Source organism: Parasteatoda tepidariorum, chromosome 9 (genome assembly GCF_043381705.1).
Source record: "Parasteatoda tepidariorum isolate YZ-2023 chromosome 9, CAS_Ptep_4.0, whole genome shotgun sequence".
NCBI classification, from domain to species: Eukaryota; Metazoa; Arthropoda; class Arachnida; order Araneae; family Theridiidae; genus Parasteatoda; species Parasteatoda tepidariorum.
The window spans coordinates 16,989,365-17,013,453 of record NC_092212.1 but is presented as its reverse complement, the minus strand read 5'-3'; the positions used below and the strand labels follow the sequence as shown (position 1 = coordinate 17,013,453).

At 29.3% G+C, this 24,089-nt stretch overlaps 1 protein-coding gene across 1 annotated transcript in view; it reads right to left on the bottom strand.

The window, feature by feature from the left end:
- Positions 1–24,089, bottom strand: part of LOC107446378 (extracellular serine/threonine protein CG31145-like) — a 146,550-nt gene that overhangs the window by 88,121 nt on the left and 34,340 nt on the right. Inside the window, exon 2 of the mRNA XM_043044611.2 lies at positions 16,445–16,541. The gene's annotated coding sequence lies outside the window, so the exon portion shown is untranslated. The remainder of the gene's footprint in view (positions 1–16,444; positions 16,542–24,089) is intronic.

The following is a 24,089-nucleotide window of genomic DNA, read 5'->3' as shown; positions in this document are numbered from 1 at the left end:
CAAAACCGCTAGAGGGCGTCAAAGTTTATGTTCTTATATGAGGCAAAAACACACAAAGAACGATGAAGTTAAGTTATAAAAGCAAATTTAATGGCATGTGATTACAATAAGTGTTCAAAACAGTGGCCGGCAGTGGCTATGCACGCAGTACAACGGCGAAGAAAAGATAGGCGAACGTTCTGAAACACACCAGGCATATCACGAACCTTCCCTGCAGCTACCGAAAGCTTGGCGAAAAGTAACGCAGCGCAGTAACTCGCAACAGGAATGGAGCTTTCACGTTAGCATCAAACAACTTTCCAAATGCGCCAGCACCTATGTGTTTTGTTTTCGATCATGCATTCTTTGATGAAAATTGTTTGCTTGAGTGTGTACTATCACCTCCTAAAATTTTGCCCATCTTTTTAGAATCACCCTGTATAGTGTTTAGTTTCCTTACCTTCTGGATTGGGTTCAAAATTACCAGGGTACTGGGTTGTGCAGTAGAAATCATAAACTCAAAATCGACTTGACCGCTCAATGACGGTCATAATACATACCTGTCAACTTTTCCGGATTTACCGGAAGATTTTATTTTCATATTTAAAGTGGTAATAAATATATACTATTTTTCCTCTTATAAACTTAATTTTTTAAATGATTTTGATCACCACTATTCTTACAAAAATTAAACACATATATTAATATGCGTTACTATCATGGTTGTCAACTTAAGTTTTTTCTTATGCGACGTATTTGTTTGCTTAAAATTGAAGTTTTAATTTCATTTTATTACCACTGGGAAAAATGATAATGGAAGGGATTAAAAGTTGGCAGGTATGGTAATATAATTAGGAACTATTCGTAAGATTTTCATACAGGGCGGAAAGTCCATATATATCAAGACGGAAAAGAGTAAAAACTGGTAACAAATAAATTTCATTAATGGCTTTTTTTCGGAAATAAAAAAATATCCATAAATAGCAATTTTTTTTTAACGGATACAATACATTTATTGAACTGCTTCTTTACAGAGAAAAAATTAATAGCAATGAATTGTTTATTGTTAATAATAAGTTTACTCCTCCCGAAAATTATCTATTATTGAAATATTTTTTTTCTCTTTTCCGTCTCGCTTTCAGGCCTGTCTTTACAAGTATGAAACAACTGATTATAACCAAAATAAAAAATAAGATAATTGAAATTAATGAAAACTTTTTTATAATGCTTCACGCACATACCCCGAAAAACTTTTAAATATTTAGAAATAAACATCGATCAAAAATATATTCACAACAAACATTTTTTTAAATAAAACTCAACACATTTTATACGTAACTTTAATTCACTGGATAACTTATATTTACTCTATCACTTAACCTCAAGCAACATCTCAAAAGGGAAAATACTAACCCCGAAGTCTACTTTCCCGAACTATTATTTATTATCTTAAATGTTTGGCGACCATTTCTGGCTAAATGGAACAATTTTCCTATAAGCTTCGATCAACGAAAAGCTTTTTCGAAATATAATAAATCTCTTTTGAGGAGAAAAAGAATACATTTTTTCATCAACATGAAAAGAGGTTTTTTTTGTCGTTTAAGGCAAGTTTCAAATTTTTCTTTGAGTGAAATTCAATTTTCCAGTTCAATCTACAAAATTGAATTTTGTTAGATACTAAAAAAGGCGTCTTTTTCTTATATATAGTTTCCTTTTACCTTGAAAGAGGAAAACTTTTGCTTCGCCGTTACCTGAAAAATGTTTAGCTGCTAAATCAATGAAAGAAAAATGGAATAATTCTTGTTTGGTGATCTATAACTAATAATTGTTGAAAACGAAAAAAAAATTTTCTGCAAGGAAATATTTCGGAAGCAACGCTGTTTGAAACACTTTAGTTTTAGCATTTTTTGCATAAATTTTTAAAAAAATATATATTATCCATACATAATAATAAACGCGGCTGTGTGTGTGTCTGTCTGTAATCACAATATATCGCCCCAGAAGCCTCGCCCAGACACGAAACTCGGCACATAATTCGCGATCGCAACGCTCGAGTACGCCGTCTAGCGGGAGACTGTAAATATCGGACATTAATTTATCACGTTTTCATTTAGTTCCATCAAAGTCATTGACTGAATCAGACGCCATTTTTTAGCAGCAAATAGGAAACAAAATTTCCCTAAGGAAAAGGCCGAAGAACTTGAAAAAAATCTCCAGAATATTAGTAAATCTTTCAGGAACAGAACACGCCAAACATTTGAAGAAAAATTNAAAGTTTAACTTTTGTATTAAAAATGTGGCAACATATTCGATACGTAAATAGAACGCTTCGCTTTGATATATTTGTCGCTGTTCTTAATTGTTATAATAAGTTTTTCTTCTTCTTTCCACGCTCTATTTTTTTTTTCTTAAGCGAAGACGATAATTTTTGTAGCGATATAGAAATTGATACCATAAAATATTATATAGAAATAGAAATTGATACCATAAAAAATTAATTCGTTTCAGTGTTCTTTTCATGTATTTAGCATTTTAGTTTTTTTTCTTAAGCGGTGTAGCTATATAATATATAAAAGCATATGATGCTACTAATCTTCAGATTTCCTGCTATGTTTTTAAAAACTTTATTTGTGAGAACCTTTAGCGTGGCGGACAGCTGGCCGCCTCAGGCGGCTAGTATTAAATAAAATAAAAAATACTTTTTCTTTTAAAAATTTTTTTAAAAGTTTTGAAATGTCCGTGGAACAAAATAACATAACACAATACGTAAACGCAAAACTTTAAAATGGCGTAAAAACTGCCTTCATGAAAAGGGTGGTTTGTAGTTGGTGCTGAAAAAAATTAGAACTTCAAGCTTTTGCTGCCACTTTATTGCTAATAAAATGCTTCAGTCCCAGGATTTCAGATCAAAGTTTTGCATCACGAATTTATTTTCAGTCATGAAACTTCATAACCTCCTTAATATCAGAAATTAATTTTCCCAGGGGCATTAAACGTTTTTTTTTAAAATTAATATCTAATAAATAGGAATTAAAAGAATTTGCCCACCACTGAATTGAAATAATTTAGCACGCAGTCGTATTGACAAATGATCATGTTTTTCGTTTCTGATTAAAAAAATAATGTTTTGGTGTATTCTATTTGTTTTAGGACTTCCTCGATTAGTTTACTAACACTAGAAAAAAAATTGGCAAACTGTAAAGAGTTGAAGTGTATATCTATGTTACAGGAGGAAAAGTGACGAGAAAATTGTCTTAAAAAAAACAGGCGGAAAATTTGTTTATTTATACAAAAACGTTTAGTGTGAAAGTGAAACAAAAATCTTTTCTGCAATCCTCCAAACACTTCTGAGGTCAATGTGGAAAAAAGAGGGATAATATGAATAATAAACTAGTTAATTTACAGATAAATCTTAAAGTTGATTTCGAGCAAAAACCAAGGGCAGGCCAATCCCACTAGTGGTTACCAACACGTGGCACGCTTACCACAAATAACACGTGGTGGCAAAGATAAAGTAATAGGTAAAAATATTCCAAATCGAAAAGAAAAATTAAGCTTTTTCTTTCTAATTTTTTATTTCTTTAACTTCAGATCGCTCCCTTTTCAGCTTAGGTTTTAGTATTTTCGATATAGCCTAGGTTTTAGTATGTATAGCCCCCGTGGCAGAATCGTGGCGACACGGCGACATTGTCGCAGAACGTTATCGAGTTCTTGCAGAAAGATTTTTTTTGGAAAGTACAAAAAAAAAATTTTTTTTTCTGCTGAAATTTTCGAATGATTTTTATCTTTTCNGCCTTCATGAAAAGGGTGGTTTGTAGTTGGTGCTGAAAAAAATTAGAACTTCAAGCTTTTGCTGCCACTTTATTGCTAATAAAATGCTTCAGTCCCAGGATTTCAGATCAAAGTTTTGCATCACGAATTTATTTTCAGTCATGAAACTTCATAACCTCCTTAATATCAGAAATTAATTTTCCCAGGGGCATTAAACGTTTTTTTTTAAAATTAATATCTAATAAATAGGAATTAAAAGAATTTGCCCACCACTGAATTGAAATAATTTAGCACGCAGTCGTATTGACAAATGATCATGTTTTTCATTTCTGATTAAAAAAATAATGTTTTCATATATTCTATTTGTTTTAGGACTTCCTCGATTAGTTTACTAACACTAGAAAAAGAAATTGGCAAACTGTTAAGTGTTGAAGTGTGTATCTATGTTACAGAAGGAAAAGCGACGAGAAAATTGTCTTAAAAAAAACAGGCAGAACATTTGTTTATTTATACAAAAACGTTTAGTGTGAAAGTGAAACAAAAATTTTTTCTGCAATCCTCCAAACACTTCTGAGGTCAATGTGGAAAAAAGAGGTATAATATGAATAATAAACTAGTTAATTTACAGATAAATCTTAAAATTGATTTCGAGCAAAAACCAAGGGCAGGCCAGTCCCACTAGGGGTTACCAACACGTAACACGTGTTATTTACCACAAATAACACGTGGTGGTAAAGTGAAAGTAATAGGTAAAAATATTCCAAATCGAAAAGAAAAATTAAGTTTTTTCTTTCTAATTTTTTATTTCTTTAACTTCAGATCATTCCCTTTTCAGCTTAGGTTTTAGTATTTCCGATATAGCCTAGGTTTTAGTATGTATCTAAACCTAGGTTAAGTTGTTCCGATGTATCTAAACCTAGCGAAACCGTAATGAACTTTGTTAAAAGAAAAATATCGTTCATCACTGACTCATAAATACTTTAAATATCTTTAACTGTTCCAAGGCTGAAAAAGAAAAAGCGAATCGATCTAAAGTGACTCTCAAATCTGTTCCGAGGATTGTCGAATGACATAGAAAGTAACGAAAATCTTTAATGCAATTGAAATAAACGAACCATAAAAGATATTAAAGTATAAAAACTGGGGGNGGGGGGGGGGGGGGTATTATACAAGGCTAAACAGTAAAAGAGTGAGCAAAGTGATCTTTAACCCCTTGGGAACGGATGATTTAGAAAAGCATTCGTACAAAATCAGAATCAAGTTGTAATTAAATAAAAAACGGTAACTTAAATGTAGTCGTAGCTGATTTGACAGACTTACTTTGATTTTACTTTAATTATTGTTAGTTTAATCATATATATAATCAATGTTAATTCAAAGTATAACTAAATAGTTTCATTTTGAACAAAGTAATGGTGAATTAAATAAATCAAACAATTATAACTCCTGCCACAAATAAACTGCTAAAGAAATACTTTGATTACCAGTTTTATCTTTTTACCCTGATTGATACGGTTTTATGCTGGCACGTATTTGTGACAGTCGGAGGGAAAGGATAAAGAAACTGTATCGATAATATCGGGGGTAAATGAGCAACAGCGAGCAGGGCCGATGGACCCAATAAAAAAAATTGTTTGAAAATTAATTTTCTGTTATTAAAATAAACTATATCATTTTAAGCAAATTTCCATAATTATTTTATTATAAAATGTTTTTTTATTATGATAAAAATTTTTATTATAGTACACTCAGTTATGATTGTTAGCAAATTTTAAGTTAATTTTTTTAAATGTAAAAAAAATAAGTTTAGTTTCCTATTTTTGTTATAACTTAAAATATCTTAAGATTATTAGTTTTTATTACGAATTTTAAATTATTTATAACTAGATAAACACCCGTTCTTCGTACGGGGCGAAAAAAGTAAATAATCAATCAATCGGTATTAATAATTACTCATCTAGCAAAAAACTGAAAGGCAAATATCGACAGAATTAATGACTCAAATGCGTACTATAACTCAAATGCGTTTGACTCAAATGCATGCCATATATGATTCGTAAAAATATTATGTTTTTATAAATTTTGCTCTGAGAATAAGTTCGATAAATATTTTAAATCATTAATTGTCATTGAGTATTTTTTATCAGTTCAGCTTATTTTTTTCAATGTCATAAAAATTTAAGAAACGAAAAATAAAAATGTATTACATTTTATATTAGTTATTAAATATTGTCCGTTTTAAATTTAAAATCACTCATTTGCACCATGCTCCATAACTTAACATATCTGAAAATAACCAGCTTCCATAAACACATTAGATTGATTAAGCCAAACACCTTCAGCCCATCACTTATTCATGATCCAAACACTATCCAATGGAGTACAATTAATTAGAAACAGCCATGTATAGTTTACAGACATGCGAAGGGAAGAATTCCGTCGATAAATTACTTCCCGTTAATAGTTCAGTGTCGTGTCTCTCAGTGAATTAAAAGCTATGCATACCAGATTTCAGTGGCGGTCCTGCAGTTTTTAGCAAATTAGTTTAAGCCTTCAGGTGCTATTCAATTACTTTAAGTCACTGGCCAAGCGCATCTTTCACTGTTGTGGAACTGATTGTTACAGGACCCCCTGCTTCATCACTATGCACGACATTTAAGTTGCCCAGTGGTCAAGCGTGCGTTTCAAGGTCCATTTAAAGCACGATATCTAAAAATTGTCATTAAATTCATTTTTGGAAACCACTTCTATAACAAGATTAGTGGGTCAGTGTTATTTACGGGATTAGTGAGCATTCGTTATTGTATTGAATTTAAATAAATTTCACGATTGTATTAAGGGGGGCAATTGATTTTATTTATTAAATAACAATAATGCATCGTGGATGTGATAATTTAAGCTGTTATTTATTTATTTAGTTAGCTAAAATACTCCTTTTAGTTTTTAAAAAATATTTTATTTGTGAATTTTTTTTTATTAAGTTACAAAATGTATTTTTATTATGTATGTTAGATAGAATAAGTGTGGATTCGATATCGTAATGTATTTAAATAAAATTACGATATCGAATCCTCAATTATCCTCACATTCAGCTTAAACGCAATGAATAGAACTTATTATTATTGGTAAAAAACAATAATTTCTTCATAATTTCTATAATTTCTTCAAAATTGGTTTCGTAAAAATGATTTTTTGAAATCCAAATCATATTAATAATGACAAAATTATCCAAATCATAGGATCAATACAACTACTATAACTAGCAACAACTGTTATGACAAAACAGAAGAATTTCTTTTTAATTCTATTATAATTTCTTCAAAATTGGTTTCGTAAAAATGATTTTTTGAAATCCAAATCATATTAATAATGACAAAATTATCCAAATCATAGGATCAATACAACTACTATAACTAGCAACAACTGTTATGACAAAGCAGAAGAATTTCTTTTTAATTCTATTATAATTTCTTCTAAATTGGTTTAGTAAAAATGATTTTTTGAAATACAATCAATGTACCTTTACCTAGAAAAATAATTTTATAAGTGCACCTAATAATAATAATAATAATTACTTGTTTATTTCATTTAGTTTAGTCAGGCTTCAAAATTACTGTGTTCTCTTAGGGGTATCTGATATTCAAAAAGTTCGTTATTGTGACTCAAAAAAAGAATATAAAAATTTTAACTGTGCCTAGTATAAAGGCGAAACTAAACGGCAACGCACTCATCTTTTAAAAAAGAAGCTCAGTTTTTGCAAAATGCAACAGCTTTAGATAAAATTTTAAATAAATACAAGGAAATAGGTAAATAAGTTGAATAATCCAAACTTGTTTATCGTAACACGGAACAAAATATACAGCAAAAGAAACTTTCATAATTTTATCAGCGATGTGTTTACATTCAAAGAATATTTTTGTATCTCATTCAAATGAGCAAACGTTTTTATTTAGATTAAAGCCATTTCACGACATTTGAGGAAAACAAAAAACACATTCTACAAACAATTCAAGGGAAGAGAGATAAAAATGACGGCGATAAAAATAAAAGAGAAAACAGCTATTTTTTCTATTCTGTGGTGTCTAAAACTGGGCATCGGATGACTACACACATGCTTCAATTCACCCAACCATGACCACAATCATCTTAATTACGCATAATCGTACTTTTAATGTTCGTAACTGGAATGAATTGATTTGAGTTGCGGGTGGTTGTACAAAATCCGCACCGTAGACAATAAAAAAGTAAAAAATAAAAAGATTCAAGGCTAAGAGAAAAAATAGGTCTGTGTGTTGCTCGAAAAATTGAAGTGTTCTGGTTTAACCATCGGAAGAAGGTAATGAACAGGGCAGAAAGTGTTTTACTTAAGCCTTTATTAAAACACGGTGTTTACAAATGGATAATATGAAATTCTAACAAAAAAGTAGGTCAGCTTTTCTTTTAACTACTTTATGAGCTTCCTAACTAGAGATAGGTCGGTACAGCAAACTATTAAAAAAAACTGACAATACGTAAACAAATACTTGACTGAAAATTTTTTTCTATTTTACTACCACTTCGAAAAATCTATCTTGAAAAGAGCATAAGTTGACAGATATGAAATTTCTACAGATCCAGAGATGCCAACTTGCTCCGGAAAGCGAATAAATATTTTCAAGTGGTAGTTTATTAATTGTGATTTTTGGTTTATTAAATTCAATTTAGAAGATTTTTATTTACCACTGTTTCCAAGTAATTCGAAGGATTATCTAATTCAACACTTGTAAATATAGAGATGCCAACTTTCTCCGGACAGCAAATATATATACATATATTAAAGTGGTAGTTTATAAATTGTGCTTCCTGGCTTAAATTCAATTTAGTAGATTTTTATCCACCACTATTTCTAAATAATTCGTATTTTAATATGATTCACCACTTAATAGTTCTTATACCTTTTATAAAGCAAGTAATTATAGTGTAACCTTTTCAAAATTTACTTTGAAGTTATTTTAATTATATTGCCGTGTTCGGTGCAGTTGGTATCTCTGTAAATAGTTAGAGTATACTAGCAAAAGCTTATGACCTGAGGACACAGGACATCACAGATTCGACGAATACCGAGCTATCCAAAATATCCAGCATCCAATAGTTAAGTCTCGCTTAACCTTTTAAAAAACAAAAAAATAAGTCAAATATTTGCAAAATTTAGTTTGTTGTTATTTACCGTTCTTTAAATTATTTTGGCGTGTCCGGAGAAGTTGGCATCTTTGCAAATCTAATCGGTAGTTAAAGGTTTCTTTATGTGACTACCTATATGGTGATTTGAATAAACCTGAAATATCTTTGTACTTACTACTATCTAAATGGGCTTATTTTTCTATACATCTGAAAAATCAACCTAACAGCCAATCAGTTTCGACGCACACGCGTGACGTCATTTGCAGGTAATCAATTAAATCTAATACGAATATAATCCAACTTAATAGCGCATAATTTCACTTTTAATGGCTGTAACTGAAATCAATTGATTTGAGTCGCGTATGGGTCTACAAAATCCGCAATGTTGTCCAAAAAAAATCAAGGCTAAGAAAAAAATAGGTCTGTGTGTCTGAATTGCTCGAAAAATCAAACTGTTCTGATTTAAAAATAAAATGAAAAAAGAAGGTATTGAACAATGCAGAAAGTGTTTTAATTAAGCCTTTAGTAAAACATTGTGTTTACGAAAGGATAACATGAAATTCTAGCAAAAAAGTAGGTCATGACAGCTTTCATTTTAACTGCTTTGCACATATATGCATTTACTTTTCATTACACGAATAAATAAGAAATAACAAAAAGACAATCAATAATTTATCTTCATTTTTCAAACGACTAGTATAATAAGTAAATGGTCAGATATTTTGCATCGAGCAATTTTAAAACAGCAGAATGTCTTTAATTTCTTAACAAATTTAATTATCAACGATTCTAAGCTTTTTTTTATTAAGAACTTGACAATAGTTTAAAAACGAGCGTTTGATTTAAAGAAAAACCTAAATTAAAACACTTAAACAATAGATTAGTAAATTATTGAAAAAATAATCTACGTGATAGCGTAAAGAATAAAATGTTGAAAAATGGAAAAATATAATTAAATAGTTGGCGAAATAGATCTGCAAAACAAGCGCGGTCAGGTAGTTAAAAAAAATTATTATTAATTATATCCATTATTATTAAAAAATTTATTTATTATATTGATTATTTACTTTTTATTAAAAATTTATTAAGAGGTTTTAAGACGATATATAACATGTTGAGAAAAACATGTTTCAAGATGTTTAAAATTGTTGGCTACGTATTCGGCGACTGAAATATCAAAACACTAATTTACATAATCATGGTTGATATTACAATTTTATTTAAAAAGATATAACGATACCTTTTATAAGTCTTTTATCTTCAATTAATATCGAATAGCTTGATAATTTAAAAATGTGTTTTAAAGAAATTGTTATATATATATTATTTCAAATCCATGCTGACGTATGTATATTATTGAAACTGTATCAATTATTCAATGAACCTGCTAAAAACAAAATTAAAAAAGCAGATGTATCACCACATTCTATCAGAAACATGCTTTTATAAAACTCAACATCTGTTGAATATAATGTTTTATTCAAATCTCTTGCTAAATTATGAATATATTTTCAGAGGACTTAAAAAGAAACATCGTGTTTCGTAGGTAAAAAAAATAACATTCGGCTATCAGCTTAAAAACTATAAATGAAATTTTACGCTACGCTTGCATAAGTCAAATATTCCTCGCAAGTTATACGCATTTATATATTTGTCACCACATTTAAATATTTATAAATTGAAGCCAAATTATTTTTTTCAAAATAATTAATTTGAATTTGTAACGGCTTCTACTAAATAAAAACAGTTGAAAATGTAGATTTTGCGTAGAGTTATATGGTATAAGAAAATTATGCCTCATAATTTAAAAATTTTTTCATCCACAATTAAATTAAATAATAAATAACTATTAAAAGTTCTTGCTTGCATGAAATTATCTTAGAATAAATGGGTTTCATGAGTAGGTGTATTTTTTTAAACATTACTCAATTAATTTTAAAGGTATGACTAAAAACGGAAAAAGTGAAATTGACATAAATTTATCAATCTTTCATCCGCTCTCCTGACTAAACTAATAGAGTCACAACTTCCAGTACGTCTGTGAGCCTGATATCGTAATATTTAGCAATTTTATAGCATATTAATAATTATTTCAATATAATTAATAATAATTAATATTTTTCAATATTTTATAGCATATTTGAAGCATATTAGCATACATATTTTATAGCATATTAGCATTTTTGAAATCACCCCAAAAACCATTAAAACTGATACTTTGCACGTGTATTACGATCCTTTGGAACAAAACTTATTTAGGGTGATATCTTACTTTTTTGCTCATTGTACCACTACATAAATTTCCTTATTCTTTCATTTCATTTCATTTTCTCAAAGGAAATTAATTGACTTAAATTTTAAATATCTTACATGTCTGTAGGCCGGCCTATATTTCTACCGAAAAACTCTTCACCTCTGAACCCTTAAGCACAAATATTTCATTAACATAATTTTATACCTTTTTCATTATTATGTGTTCACTTAGGTTAACACGTTCACGCCGGGGTGACCCACCGGTGGGTCACGCTAGATTGTCTCATCTTGGCAGCGCACCGGAGTAAAAACAGATAATAAATTTCATTTTTTAGTTTTTTTGCGGGAATAATAAAAATTCATAACTACCAATTGTTTTTAACGGATACAATCCTTATATTGAATTACTTCGTCGCGATAAATGTTCATGCCAATAGTCACCGTTGCCCTAGGGCAAATTTTCAGATGAAGAGGTCAGGTGCCCGCTGACGCGGGCAGGTACCTCATTCAATCCAGATCGTCGTCGCGATAAATGTCCATACAGTGAATTGTTATTGCTGAGAATAGAGTAACTCCTCCCGAATATTATCTAATATTGAAATAGTTCTTCTACCAGTATTTTCTCTTTTCCCGTACCAGCATTTTCACTTTTCCCGGCTTGAACGTGTTAAAAGAAGTGAAAAATATTATTATCAGCGTTTAAATAATTCGGTGTCTTTATTTGGGTAAAATTTAAAATTTTCCGATCATGGCTTACTTTCCAAAAAATAATTTTTCAAATTTGCAGTTATTCAGATCTACGAGAAACAGTTAGCCATCTTTGAAATTTCTTTAATTCTCAAAATTAATTATTGATACATTTTTAAATATAAATGGAAAAAAAATCCTCAAACTACGTTTTTTTTGAATTTTATATTATCGAACAATTTATTAATACTGAAAATATAAAACAAATTTAGTAACTACTAGATTGTTTTTCATAATTAAAAAATTCCAAAATATGTTTTTAATTAAAATTTGAGCGTCAGAAAATATAAAAGGTATCCCACGTGCTCCAAAGGGTTTAAAAAAAACTATAATTTTTGTGAAAAATTTGAAATAGTTAAAAATATCATGAACATGTGTTTCATTCATTATCGTAATTTTTTTCTGGATGTAGCAGTCACAGACATATATTTTTTATAGATTTCAAGAACAATAGTATCAATATTCCATAAAATATTATTGCACACATAAATTCAGTTCTAAATAGCCTAATAACACAATCATGGAAAGGTTAATACGATTCACCAAATAAAATTAAATCCAATTAAGTTAATATTTTTTTTCATCTTCTTCATATTTCAAATAATGAGCTCAATTTGAAATGAAAAACAGAAACGAACCATTTTTGGAAATGTGACTAAGTTAATAAAGTAGTGAAGATACAACTAGAAGAGAGGAATGTTTACTGACTTATACTTATGTTGTCAATCTTTTTTTTCTGTTTGATTTGATGCGAAAAGTATTTTTTTTTCTTGAATGATTCTTATTTGATTTAACGACCCATAACTAAATGTAGTATTTGATTATTTCTATTAGATGCACCGAATCATTACATATTGTAACTGCTCTATTTTGGTTTTTGGCCGATAAAACAACATTTATCGTTTCACCCATTTGTTTTTATATCTAAATGATAGTATTAGTGAGATTTTTTTGGTGCATTTAAGTATTTCGTCCATGAAGGAAACTTTACAAGAAAAAATATTTTTTCCTTTTTTTTTTAAATTTTAAATGGAAGTTATTAATTTAATTTCTTAAATACAACAACAAAAAGACAGGTTTAGCGGAAAAGTCCCTCTACAGAAGTTGTAGTAATTTTTTTAAGTCGCCCTAGAGCTGCTCAATGGATTATTGGCGACAATCTGAGAAGCATCCCTGAGGAAGATCCGAAGACATGCCATCACAATTTTGATATTCTGCAGAGGGGATGATACCCCCGCTTCGGTAATCCGCATCCTGAGCGTGAAGTCGAGCACCAGCCTACAATAGAACTCGCCCCTTCATACAAGGATACCAAAAGCGTCGATAAAGTAAAAAAGTGGTAGAGTATTTGCCCTTAAATGTATATATCAGATGTACCACTTGATTCTGTCGAATACTTCCGTTACATGTTGGAATAAGTATGCACAAGCTCTTTTGCTCTATGTATGCAGTGTCTTTTTTAAGTAGAACATTCCCATGGAGTTAAAGGGTTTTCTTAAGATTCATAAGACGATATCTCTAAACCATTGTTTCAGAATTGGTAGTTCGCGAGCTCTAAGACGATATCTCTAAACCATTATTTCAGAACTGGTAGTTCGCGAGCTCTAAGACGATATCTTAAAACCATTAATTCAGAACTGGTAGTTCACGAGCACTGGAACGATATCTCTAAGCCATTATTTCAGGACTGGTAGTTCGCGAGCACTAAAACAATATCTCTAAACCATTATTTCAGGACTGGTAGATCGCGAGCGCTAATACAATATCTCTAAACCACTGTTTCAGAATTGGTAGTTCGCGAGCTCTAAGACGATATCTCTAAGCCATTGTTTCAGAACTGGTAGTTCACGAGCTCTAAGGTTCTAGCAAGAGGTATAAGAGTTCCCGAAAATGTCATTGTTGACCCATTGACGCAAATAAGACACACACCGGTGTCCCTTTGATATATTTTTTCGGACGCTCTAATTAGAAGCAAAAATCTTGGTGGCTTTAATTACAAAAATCAGTCTACTTACATGCTAAAAAATCTGCTAGATTATTGGAATTATATTTGCAATAAAATATAAAATCCAAAGAAAGTAGTTGTAATTTCTCTGTCCTTCATATTCAGAAATATACCAAAAATATTTTGCAAATTAAAGATATTTAATGATAAATAACTGACTCTCTTAGATATAAATAACTACAAATTTGAAAAATCATTGTTTGGAAGTGAGCAGTTTTTGAAATATTTTACCTTCGACGCAAAAAAAAAAGACACATGTGTTTCATGCGGTATTTCATAACCATAAATTATATTAAAATGCTAAATATGATATTTTTCACTAATTTTGACCTAAATTTATGCAAAAAAATTTTAAAAAAATATTAAAAACACGTTAATAAATATTCTGAGTCAAAGAGTTATGGCGGAAATTTAAATGCCAAATATAAAAAAATAACGAAAAAATAAATTTACTATTCTTTATTTATTTCAAAATTACTAATTCAAAAACGCGAATTCATTTTTTTTTCTTAATTATTATTTCATTTGTTCTTTTTCTATATCCGATATCGCCTGCAAAAGTTTCAAAATTTAGTAGATTAATAGGCTGGTAAATTAAATGAATTTAACTTATTATTATGCATTTTTTAGAGGTTAGTATTCATATAGTATACATATGCATCATAAATTAGAAAACATTCTAAGCAGTAAACTAATTTAATATTCGGATCGGTTCATTATTCTCAAGCATATGAGATTTTTTATTTGGTTTCTATAAAACAACAAAATGATTGTTTTTCCACCATTAGAATATGGTGAATTAAATATGATGAATTAATTTCATGACTTTTCAAAATTTCATGACTTTAGCAAATAGAGGACCATAAACATTACATAACATAATTTCGTTAATATCATATAGTATATCTCAATAATAAATTTCAAATCAGTATAAAGCAGTATTACATTCATTACGTTTAACTATAAGGAAAAAAAATGATATTAAACGAAAATATATACTAATACTTTTCTGCGACCTTTTAATAGAGTATATTTTTCTGAAAATATAAAGTTTATTATTGCAAAAACAAATAAAGCTTTATTTTTAAACATAAAATTAATGGCAATATCGTTGCTAAGTAACGTCGTAAATTGTATTTTGTTGATGACGTGGAGTTTGGGATGAATTACACGTATCATGCAAATATTTATTTATCGCTTGTTATTTTAGTCTATTATTTTTTTATTGACTTCATGTCATATATTTTAAACTATGAATGCAAACTAAGAGTTTTACTATAATTCTTGGTCTGTTCTAAACGGATAATATTTCATTCAATCAAACCTTTCACGCTGACCGGTGTCCCTTTCATATACTTTTTTTCTGATGCTCTAACTAAAAGTAAAAATATATTTTGCTATTTTTAAATTATAAAAAAAAATACTCTAAAAATTACTAAAAAAATTTTTTTTTATTATATAGGAATTATATTTGTACTGAAATATAAAATCAAAAAATATAGTTTGAGAAAAAAATTGTCTTTCATTCATATTCAAAAATTTACAAATAACTGATATTGTAACCTAAAGAAATTTCTTCGAAAAATAACTGGAATCAGGAAAACCTTCGAATTATTTATAAGTAGTGGTGAATAAAAACTCCATAAATCGAATTTATTAAACCAGGAATCATACATTAAGAGACTATACGCTCGAAAATATTTACCAGCTATAAGTGCTATATAGCCGGTAAATATTTTCGAGCGAATAGTTGACATCTTTACTTAGGTAGCAGAGATATAAATTACTCAAATATTATGTGTTTTAATGTATGATTCTCGAATTTGTAAATTTAATTCAGAAAGATTTATTCACACTGTCGTAGATAAAAAAAAAACTCCAAACGTAAAACCTGGCATGCATAAATGCTTCATCTGCCTGAAATAAAATTTAAATCTTTAAAAACGTTAAGATTGGTGCAAAAAATATATAATTGGTGGCATTTTTCAAGGTCATTTAAAACAGTTTTTTGAACTATAACTTATGTACAGTCAATTTGTATGCATATTGAATTTGTATTGTGTAATAAGCATTTTTCTTTCCCAGCAATTAGAACATTTACATGTAATATACACATATATATTGAAAGTTAATTAAAAAAAATTAAAAATCATAAATAAAAGAGCAAAATTTATGAATTATTAACGCATAAAATACGTTTTTTTCTGATAATTTCTTGTGTCATAATTTTTTTTAAAAAAACTGCTGCAATATATTTAATTATCGATAACGATAAAATGAAAGAATACGAATGAATAAGTAAATAAATATGAGTAACAGTTTAAAATATTTCGAGTTCTTAAAACTTACGTTTATAAGATTAATAATTCCATTAACCACATTTACCAAAGATTTACCACATTTACCAGGCATCTATTTCCAAGACTGAAGTCAAACATTTTAAATTGCTCGTTAAAATAAACAGATAAATATAAAAGGAAAAACTTCAAGTCTTTGCATATTATCAATAATGCAACTAATTATATTTACCAAAGATTTAGTTTCGTATAAATTGCCAGATGTCTAATTCTAAAACTGAATTCAGTGACTTTAAATCAAGAGCAAATTTTTCCCCGCAACATCAAACCTGGAAAGAAAAAAAAACCATTTTAATGATATGGCTCATTTCACAAATAGAGCACAAATAATTCTAAAATAAATCAAATTTAACTGCAAATAGATCTTGAAGCACGAAAAAGTGTTATTTACTTAATATATTACATAACTTAATATTATTTTAAGTTCCTAAAAAGTGTGGAAGTAGAATTCCGCTTAGTATAATTATTACCTGTGATGGGTAAAAAAAGTGGAAAGAAAATACATTATAGTTCTGGCTTGAATTGAATTTGTTTTTTTAGTTTTATTTTTTATTATCCATTATGTGTACAAAGAGGAAGTGTTGAACTTCTTATAGATTCAAAACTTAGTTATACGGAAAAAGAAATTTAGATTAAATAGAAAACCTTATACACGTCATTTATGAAATAAAACTTCATAGATATAAGTTAAACTTAAAAAAAACGTTTGAAAAGCTGAGTGGAACAACCAGGAAAGTTCAGAGTGGCTGTTATTAGGGTACAGGGATGCCACAGGTGACTAAAAATGTAAAAAGGGGTTGAAACTTAATTGCATTTCATTTATTTATTATCTTTTTAATTTCTCAATCGTAGCTACCACTATGATTTACATTTCAAATTATTTATAAGAGTAAAAAAATAACAAATTGTTATTTTTTTACTCTTTTAAATACAGTTACATAGAATTCTATACTTGCCAACTCTTCCGGATTTTCCGGAAGATTTTATTTTCATATTTAAAGTGGTAGTAATTATATACTAGTTTTTCTTTTATAATCTTAATTTTCAAATGATTTTGATCACCACTATTCTTACAAAAATTAAGCACATATATTAATATGCGTTACTATCATGGTTGTCAACCTAATTTTTCTCAAATACAACGTATTTGTTTGCTTAAAACTGAAGTTTTAATTCCATTTTAATACCACTGGGAAAAATAATAATGAAAGGGATTAAAAGTTGGCAATTCAACAGTAAACTAAACTATGCAATAAAAAGATGAGGAATTTCATTAGTCATCACTTTCTGCAATTTTAGTTGCAGGTGGCAACCCTAAAGGTAAGAAGAAGAAAAAGTGATATCCGAAAATTATATTATTATAAATATAGCAAAATGGGGCATGTAAATATTTACCAGTATCCAATTTCATACCTGCCAACATTCACTCTTTTCGAGAATGGATTTTTCAAGTGGTAGTAAAACAATAACCGAAAAACTATCATCCTCTAAAATATATTTATATTTTAATCAGGTTAAAATTTGCTATTGTAAGCAGGGGTGAAAGCGAGACGGAAAAGAGGAAAGGCTGGTAGTAAAACCATTTCAGTTTTAACTAGTTTTGGGGAGGAGTTTACTTATTATTTTTTTAAATTTTTCAACGATATCTACTTTGTCTTGGAAAAGAAGCAGTTTTATATATATGCCAGAATTATAAAAGAAATCTTGATAGTTACAGATATTTCATTTTTTTCGAAAAAAATGCTGGAATGAAATGTTTTACGTACCAGGCTTTTCTCTTTTCCGTCTTGCTATATAAGGGCTTTCACCCATGATTGTAAGTACTAATATGCTTTTATATATTTGTTGTAATTATTTATATGTAGTGGTGGTTAAACTAATTTAAAATTATTATTATAATTAAAAAAGTTTGGTGAAATAACATGAATTTCGCTAGCACTTTAAATATGAAAATAAAATCTTCCGGGAAAACCGGAAGAGTTGGCAGCTGTGCAATTTGAAATAAAAATCATGCAGGTATACTCAAACGTAATGACTATTACTAATGTTAAAATTAATGCGAAAACAATAACAAATCTGTTATATCTAACATACTAATTTTAATGTGACCATTTTATGGTATTTTCCCTGTTTAATTATTGCCCTTGAAAATGTCACTTGTCTGCTTCATTCACTAATCTTTCAATTAAGAATAGTAAGAACTTATTTTATTTCTCACGAAAAACAGATATAAGTGTTAATATTTTGTTTACAGTTTTTTTTTCTTTCTTTTCAGTCTTATTTTCAGCCCTGTGTACTTAAAATAGGGTTTCTTAAACTTTGGACGAATTCCTTGGAGTCACTGGACCTACAGTTATAAATATTAGTAATTTTGATATTTTTTTAATTTATTAAAATAATTTTATATTTTTCCAAATATTTTTATACAATGTATCTGGAATCGTGGTGGCTGAGAGGTTAGAGCGTTGCCCCCAATAAGATGAACCGGGTTCGAATCCCAGCGATAGCTGCTCGATACGAATTCCGCACCCTGCTTACACCAACCACAGCGTTGACGTAATAATATCCTCAGTAGCAGACGGATCATGGGTCCCCTTGGCGTCAGACTAGGGGAGATTTTCGTGGTTTTTCTGTCAATGTAATGCCATACCTATCATTACTTCTGGATTTTCCGGAAGAGTTTATTTTCATATTTAAAGTGGTAGTAAATATATACTATTTTTTCTTTTATAAACTTAATTTTTAAATGATTTTGATCACCACTATTCTTACAAAAATTAAGCACATATATTAATATGCGTTACTATCATGGTTATCACAATGCCATTAGTACCAGTCGCCCTAGGGCAAATTTCAGATCAGAGGTCTAGTGCCCGCTTGCGCGGGCAGGTACCTTGCCAAAATTACACGATCCAGTCAGTCATGGTTATCAACTGAAGTTTTTTCAAATGCAACGTATTTGTTTGCTTAAAATTGAAGTTTTAATTCCATTTTAACACCACTGGGAAAAATGATAATGGAAGGGATTAAAAGTTGGCAGGTATATAATGCAAAGGCGGGTTAGTTTCACATACCCTCCAACTTATGAAGATTTTGAAAATAATTCTTTCTAGTGGTAGCGAACCAAAGTAGAAATTTTTAAAGAAGAAATTAAAGAATTAATTTTAAAAGTTAAATTTTCAAAGTAGAAATTAAAGCAAATGGATCTCTCATAAAACTTTTATCAGAACTTAAGAATCTAGCCATATGACCTGCACTTTTATAAGTAATAGTGGACAAGTTACGCTAAAACTAATTTTTTTTTAAATATTAAGACTTTAATTTTGCTTCAAAAAGTCTTCCAGGAAGGCAAATTTCTCCCAATATTTGATCCAGGAGTTCCCGTGTCTTCTGGATTAGGTTCAAAATTACAAGGCTATGGAGTTTAACATTGGTAGCCAGAAACTCAAATTTGAGTCTTCTATTCAACTACGGTTATTAAATATTAAATAAAATAAAATAATGAATCTGAAGATAGATAAAGACAGTACTTTAAACCTTTGACGCAAGAATTTACGTTAAACATATTTTTAATACTTTTTCTCATTATTTGCATTAATTCATATGAAAATAAGAGGAAAATATTGTATTAAACATTTTAATAATATATGGTTATGAAATACAGAAACATCTGTGTCTTTTTTTGTTAAAGATTAACACGGCTCATTTTAAAACAATAATTTTTAAATTTTACACTTATTTGCAGTTTTTTAAATCTAAGAGAAACAGTTAATTTCTGTCATCATTAAAATGTCTTTACAGTAGCAATTATTTTTACATATTTAAATATGAATGGAAAAAAAATTTAAACTACTTTTTTGGATTATATATTTCAGTAAAAATATAATTCTGATAATCTAACAGATTTTGTTAGTAACTGTTATACTTTTTTTAATATTTAAAAAATACCGAAATATATTTTTGTTCGTAGTTAAAGCGCCAGAAAAAAAACATGGAAAAGGAACATCGCTGTCTCGTCTGCTTCAAAGGGTGAAAGAATTGTCCCAAGTAATTAAATTTAGATTTTCATTGTATTATAATTTTAAGAGTTTGATACTTTTTTAACATTGTTACATGTCATAAAGTTAATGGCCTATAACAGTAAAAGTTCATTACAATGCAAGTAAAGAAACTTGCACTTTCTCTAAGTCGTTTGTCGGATTTGCGCAATGATTAAGAGTCCCACAAATTTTCGTAAATATTATGGTGTCCCTACGCCAAAAAATTTAACAAACTCTGATTTAAAGAATAGGAACTTAGTCATTGAGTTCAGATTTTAATGAGAAAAAGTTAACTATTTTCCTTTGCAGAAATCAAAAAATTGTACATATCTACCATCTTTACTTTTTTGATGTCTTTTAAAATGTGGGTAATTTTTGGGACACCGTACTTAAAACATATAGTTATCGGATGATCTTAACTTTCACACATAACCATTTAGTGTGTGTCTTAGAGTACTAGGTGCGTTTTCAACAACCAATAATTCATTTGTGTTGTTGTTTCTAATACCTCCTGCCAAATACCAGGAAGCATGCTTGGTGAAACCAAGCGAATTTAAAGCAGAAGGTGCGGTTCGCGTTTTTCAGTGGCTCCATCTATGACCAAGAACACAACTTCAGACACACACTCCCGCCAAAGCCAGTTTTAAATTGTGGATCCATTCATTCATCCACAGATCGTAATTTTGACTTGAACCAGAGAATGATCAATCTCCAATTCAATAAACCCAGAGGTATTGATTTGTTATGTGAATTTTGAGGACTTTGTGACCCAGCAGATTTAACGTGCATCAGTCACCATTTACTGCACGGAGAGTCTTCGGCCCGTTGTTACCGAAATCTCGATCTCTTGGACATGGGGCCAACGTCCTACTCAGACAAAATCAGACTATCCCGGTCTATAATTCGATTGTTCAGCTATCCAACTTGAAAAAGGAAGAGATGCGTATTTACTGAAAATATCAGTAATATATAAATAAACATCATGTACTGATAAATTCTTGAAAGTGTGATTTTAAAAAAAAATTTTAGTACAAGTATGTCACGTGCTCCTGAAAATGTAAGAAGAGATAGAAACTCAATTTATTTTTATTTATTTAATGTATTTAATTATTAATCGTAAATACACCCATAAGTTCCATTAAAAATATTACAAACTACTAGAAACGCGAAACTTTTTTCACTAAATGATCACCAAGTTTTTGTAATTACTGTTCTTTAAACAACAAAGAGCTACAAAATATTGCTTCACCAAGAATAAACTAAGATTGCAGGTGCTAATGTAATGCCCGGAAATTTTCAATCGAAAATTGCTGCTCCAGAATGGGTGAAGAAGATAATACAATATAAGAGCCTTTTCCAATTATTTACATTAAAGAGTAATAAAATTTGCCTCAGTGGAGAATGTCAGCTCTTGTTTCAGCGTTACGAAATCGATTTTAGATAACTCCACATCTAATGTTTAAATTTTTAGGATGGAAACAAAAGTTGTATTTCTTGTGAATAATTGATAATAATAAAACAATATTCTTACCACAAATTACATTTTTTTTAAATAAATTATTCCATATACATGGACGTGATTAAATATAAAACTTTAAGAAATTTATTTTTTTTTAAGTTAGAGTCATGGTTTTTAGAAAGTTTTATTTCCTTATTATTTTTTTAGAAAGGAAAACAGAGATAATACAATTGTTTAATTCTCATTTATCTAATAGTTAGAAATTTCCTAGTTCCCCTCTTAACATAATAGTGGCAAAAATATTTATAATTAGAAATGAAGTTATATGGGTATGTAGCTTTTTGAGAATAAACTATTGCTACAGAAGAAAATATCCGCTTATGTTAAACAATAGTCTAGTAAAACATGTTAACACTTTCACGCCGGGGTGACCCACCGGTGGGTCATGCTAGATTGTCTCATCTTGGCAGAGCACCGGAGTAAAAACTGGTAACAAATAAATTTCATTTTTTAGTTTTTTTCCGGGAATTATAAAAATTCATAACCACCAATTGTTTTAAACGGATGCAATTTTTATACTGAATTGCTTCTTCGCCGTGATAAATTTCCTTACAGTGAATTGTTATTGTTGAGAATAGATTAACTCCTCCCGAATATTATCTAATATTGAAATAGTTCTTCTACCAGTATTTTCACTTTTCCCGGCTCTGAACGTGTTAAACAATAATCTCAACTCTTTTCATAAAGGAACTTCTCAGATCATTATTTTATGAGGCGATTTTAAGAGAAAAGTTTAGGATAAAACAGGTAAACCGAGGTAGACTGACAAGTGTTCCAAAGTGGTACTTATCTTGTAACTCATAATTAAACACCTTTTGACATGTACGTCACGGGAATTGCGAGAGCTCTACCAGAATTCTTCTGATCTTCATATCGATCAAATGTTTTTTTATTCTTTTCAAAAATCAAGTAGCAGCTAACCAAAAGAAAATATTCATTCAGTTAAAAAAAAAAATGACAATTTTTTAGCAGAAGCTTTTTTGCGTCACGGCATATAAAAATTTAGGCTTTAATGCGTTTCCATGACAAGAGAATGCTTTCGATAACATGAAAAGAAGACATTAACATTATCTCTGTTCCGTGAAAAATATAAACTAAAGAATAAATTGCATACACACCCACCAAAAATCACGAACGAACAAAAAATATCCTGAGAATCGTATTTATTAATAATATTTCAATTAAATAGCGAATAACATATTACACACTCTAGTGAAAAAATTAATAAAGTTTTCGAAACAGAAGACAGGGAAGAATACAGTAGAACTAATGTACACATAAAAAAAAATTGATATGTCTCTATAAGATAAACAATTCATAAAAATGACAGTAACATTAACCTTTTTCTGAGAAGATTCTATTTAATCCCGCATTTCAAGGCAAATCGAGATAAAAAATAAAATTATATCGGCTACTCGCTTCGTTGAACAAAAACGCATCACTCTTCATTAAATTACCAACCAAAAACTAGCAGGGAATCTTGCAGGGCTCGCTTCATTAATTTTCGAAAGGAAATCAGGTGACCGAATGAAAAGATCGCTAACTAGGCTTTCTAGGCTACTCTGTCTTAATGTGAAGTGGAAGAAAACTTTGTAAAACTAGCATAAACAACATAAGTTTTGCGGCTATACTCATGTTTTCTCATTAAATGTTTCAATCAATTGATAATCCGGGTTCTAAAGTGTGTCATATGTTATAGTGAAAGAATTAGAAAACGATTATTTAATTGTTATCGAAAATAAAAGTCGTCTGCCGATTAATGCGATGCCACGAAATTTATAATCATTAAATAGAGCTTTGGTTTCGAACTCAAAATTGAAACAGACATACATGCATCAATTTTCTTTTTCATTCGTTAAAATGTTTGAAATACTTGTTTGAATTCTTACTATAATTTGGTATGATGTATTTGTTCGAAATCTGGGTTTCTAACCTGGGTTTATAATTCGAAGTAAAAGAATGTTTTTATAAACCTAACATAAAAAAACGAAAACGATCCAACGATATTCATGTTACTTCATTATACGTCTCAATCAACTCATAATCCGAGTTTTTAAGTGTGCTAAAAAGAAATAAATAATAGACTATTATTATTATAGATTAAAACCCATTGAAAATAAAAGTTCTCAGCTGATTAATATGATGAAAAGAAATTTTTAACATTTGAATAGAATTCTAATTCAAAACTGAAACTGATAGTAAAATGAATGCGTAACCTACAATTGTTTCAGTGAACTTTAATCATACATTTCGTTTGT